The sequence below is a fragment of the Pteropus alecto genome, unplaced genomic scaffold, assembly GCF_000325575.1.
Source record: "Pteropus alecto unplaced genomic scaffold, ASM32557v1 scaffold134, whole genome shotgun sequence".
Taxonomy (NCBI): domain Eukaryota; kingdom Metazoa; phylum Chordata; class Mammalia; order Chiroptera; family Pteropodidae; genus Pteropus; species Pteropus alecto.
In genome coordinates this window covers 7,656,711-7,660,815 of record NW_006436283.1, presented here as the reverse complement: position 1 = coordinate 7,660,815, position 4,105 = coordinate 7,656,711, and the positions used below count along the sequence as shown (strand labels likewise).

General features: G+C 44.1%; 1 pseudogene; it reads left to right on the top strand.

Annotated features, from left to right (window-relative positions):
* Positions 1-1,459: 1,459 nt before the first annotated feature.
* On the top strand, positions 1,460-1,581 carry LOC112480130 (annotated as a pseudogene).
* Positions 1,582-4,105: the final 2,524 nt, after the last annotated feature.

The following is a 4,105-nucleotide window of genomic DNA, read 5'->3' as shown; positions in this document are numbered from 1 at the left end:
AAATGGAGCAGAAGAGAATGCCATTAGTGTACCAACTACAGGGGATCTGATGTTGAACTGAGCCTGCTAACTTATGTCGCTTCTCTTGGCGGTCGATGTTTAAGCTGATCCTGTAAATGGATGAGCTATTAATGTGGTAAAATCTGAGGTCAGTGACCACTGTATCAGTTACCACTTGGTTTGGCTCCATAGTACATAAAGTCAAGATCATGTTTTAAACAGGATAAAAATATGTTCTCCTCTCTCTCACACACACACACGTACACACACAAGCCCTGTGAGTTGGCAGTCTAGGGCAGTTATGGCGACGCTACAGAATTACTAGAGACCCAAATACCTATTATATTGTTTCACCCTAGTGGCAGATTGGAGAGTCCAGTGATGGCCACGATGTGTGATACCACGTTAACCACGTGCTCTTATGCAAGCCGACCTTGCTTATAGTCCAGTGATGGCCACGATGTGTGATACCACGTTAACCACGTGCTCTTATGCAAGCTGACCCTCCCAATAAGGAGGTGGAGAGAAGGCATCCTTCCCCTTGAATCTGGGCTGGCATGTCAGCACTGAAGCGGAGAAGGGATGCTGCGTGACTTCTGAAATTAGGTCGGCAAAGATCACGCAGCTGTGCCTGGTTTTCTTAGACCACCGGCTCTTAGAATCAAACTCCCACATGGTGAGAAGCCCAGGCACACAGAGAGGCCATGTCCAGGTGTTCTGGTTTACTGTCCTAGTTGAGCCTGGACTTCAAATCACCTTAGTGCACCGGACATTCAATTAAAGAAGCCTCCAGGTCACCCCAGTGCTCAGCCACTGGAGCCTTGCCGGCTGAGGACTCAGCCATTGTTCCATATTCCAGACATCAAAATGGAGAAGACAGAGAAAAAGGTTACTCTGATTCCATTTGAAAGGAAAAAAAAATCTGCTTCATTTCATTGGTGAAAATCTCATCATAGGGACTCACCTAGCTTCAAGGCAGGCTGGAAACTGTAGTCTTTAAGATCAACGACTCCATTTCAAGTTAAAAATTCTGTTCCTAGAGAGGGTGGCAAGAATGTGAGACCAGCTGGAAGTTTCCATGGCAAATGTCTATTTTTTTTTTTTTGTTCCTCGATTTGGTGTTAGACACTCCCACTTTGTTCTTCGACTTGGTGTAAGACACTCCCATTTTTATAATCAGTCATGTCATCAGATAAGGTGTTACACCTCCTGAGAACTCCCCTCATGTACAAACAGAAAACAAAGAAGAGTAGCATCTAAGTGCAGATGTCTTTATCAAACCACTACTTTGCTTATAAAACAGCCGAATTGAGAAGACAAAGTATGATTAAGAGAAATCAAGAACATTGCCTCAGAAGTAAACAGAGAAACAAAATACTGGTCTTGGGAAATCTAATTGTGGCATGAGGGTCCTGGGCTTGTGGAAGATAGAGGAGGAATTATCATAAATTGGACTTGTGTCTACGGCCATGCTACCGTTAACAAGCCCAATCCTGTCTGATCTCGGAAGTTAAGCAGGGTCGGGTCTGGTTAGTAGTACTTGGATGGGATACCACCTAGGAAGACCAGGTACCGTAGGCATAAAAAGTAAAAAATAAGGGATTGTAAGCTGACAAGGTCCTTGCAATCTGTGAGGTCAACCAAGGGTTACCTTGCCATAAAAAAAAAGAAAAAGAAAAAACTGGACTTGCATTAAAATTAATAATCACCTAAGGCTGAGATGGGCAGCCAACCTTTAATACTTTTATTCTCTAGACAAACCTAGTTAAAATAATACTGACGGGGTGTTCTACTGATTCTATGTTAGAATAATATATTTCAATACAGAGAGGTCCCTCTTATTTCTACCATATCTTCAACTCAAATTATTAACGCCCTGGTCTTCTTTTGATGGGACTCAAGACATTTGTGCAAAGATATGAGTCTTTTGATAGCCAAAACTTAGCTCCTAGAGTCAAGTTCGGTAATGATTAGCTAGCTGTAACCTGGGGCACGAATTTTGTTCAGATCGTACCAAAACCTTAATTGAGGACTTCCTCCATAACCAGAATGCATATAATTCACTAAAAGCACTGGTGTCTAGGAAATCTGACCAAAAGCTGTAGGAATTCTGTGGGACTGGGCTTAAGTATGGTTCTCCACAATGGAGGATGCCCATCCAATGACAACCTTGTGTGGTCTGGAAGTGACATTGTTGCTCTGTTCTATAGCAGTGACCCCAGAAGAGCCTCAGACACATGCATCATGGTGACCGTGACAGTAACAACGAGAAACATTTAATCACGATAGCAGATATTTTTCAGCACGAATTTGTATCAGGTACCTTGTGAAGAATTTTGTATTATCTCATTTACTATTCACCACAGCTCTATCAAATAGGTCCTATTGTTATCTATATTTAACCAATGAAGAAATGGAAAATGAATAATAGAGCCAGCATCATGCAGAGCTAAGATTCAAACTTAGGCCACTAGGTAGATGACGAAACTGAGCATCATGTGAGTTCTGAGTCTGTCTGTCTCATATTCTATCTCTTTGGACCTGAGTTTTTTAATTGTATAATATTTGATGTTTTTGCAATGGAATAAAGCTACTGGCCAAGACGCGAGTACTCTAAACCTAAGTATTCTACGTAGATGGAGCTAGAAAGTGACAGAGACAGAGGACAATAAGCACCGGTGCCATCGGGATGTAGGTGAGTGTGTCATAGGGAGTCTCCTTCCTTCCTTCCTATGTTTTCTTTCCTTCTTGCAAGACACATTGCCCTAACAGAGAAGTGTGGCTTAGAGGCAGCCTTACCTGAATATACTTTGGGAAAGAGCCTAATACCTCATAGTTTTAAAAAGAAACACACACACACACACACTCTCACACACACTCACACTCACATATACCCAAGCCAAAAATATCAAGCTGTTCATGGTTGTTAAAAAGCCAGGGAAAGCTGAGTCGCAAACTTCAGTGTTTTTCTTTCAAACACATTGACCACCCTCTCTTCACGACATCTTATTTATACTGAAGCACAAGTTGTCCAAATGGAATAAAACTTTGTAATGCTGAAATCTGGATTCTGCCTAAAGTTTTCTTTTATTGTGAAAATTCCAGTCGGTGTCTGTCCCTCCCTCCCCACCCCTCCTCTCTCAATTCTAGGCATCATAGCAGAAATATCTCCATGGAGAGCTGGAGGGAAAAGGGTTAATTTCAGAGGCCAGGAGCCAAGCCTCTCTTAACTGGGGGACTGGCAGCTAGCCGTTTGGAACACTGCCTCGAATGTCTGACTGAACGCTTTTATTACCCTTTTTGCCCAAAGGTGGCTTTTAGACACCCATAGCGGCACAGGGCCTTCTGACTGGGACTCGACAGACGGGAGCCAGAAAGTTGTCTGCCCCTTCTGTGATGGCTGGGGAACCCCACGGAGGAAAACACCAGCCCTCCCCAACCCGAGGGTGGACGTGCCCTCCCTCGCCCTTCAATAAACTGCAGACCTGCCAGAGGACTTGTAAAAATCAGTAGGGACTTCTGAGAGGGAGGCTGGGTGGGGGAGGGAGAAGGGGTCTGAGAGATGCAGTTGAGAGTCAGGTGGGCCCAGAGACTCCCGACATGACAGAGAAGAGAGAGAGGAACAGGAGAGCTGAAACAGAGAAAGAATGATAGCACGAGCGAGATAACATGGAAGACAAAAAAGAAAAGGGAAATGCAAAGACCAAAGGCAAAGAAAGAAACAGAAAGGGCCGGAAGCTGCCTTCATCAACCATCATTAACCCGTGAAGAGTCTGAATTGCCTTTTTTATGGAGTCGCTTTAATTGCTCTGTCCTGACCTGCTCAATTAAAATGGACTGGGTTTCACCAGAGTGAAAGCCTGTATGTACCTCCTTGGAAATCTCAGACTGGAAGTGCTATGGGCTCGAAAGCAGTATTCTGTTGTTCGGGATTTCTCCATTTCCCATCAGGAAATACCGTGTGACCAGGTATGAGGCAGCAGGTTGGAGGCGAGCACAAACGGGAGGCTATTTTTACGTAACACGAGGGGCGTGAGCATCCAAAGAGATGATTTATATGTAGGAGGCCAAGCAGAGACTCACTGGCGAAAGAAGAAAAGCCCCT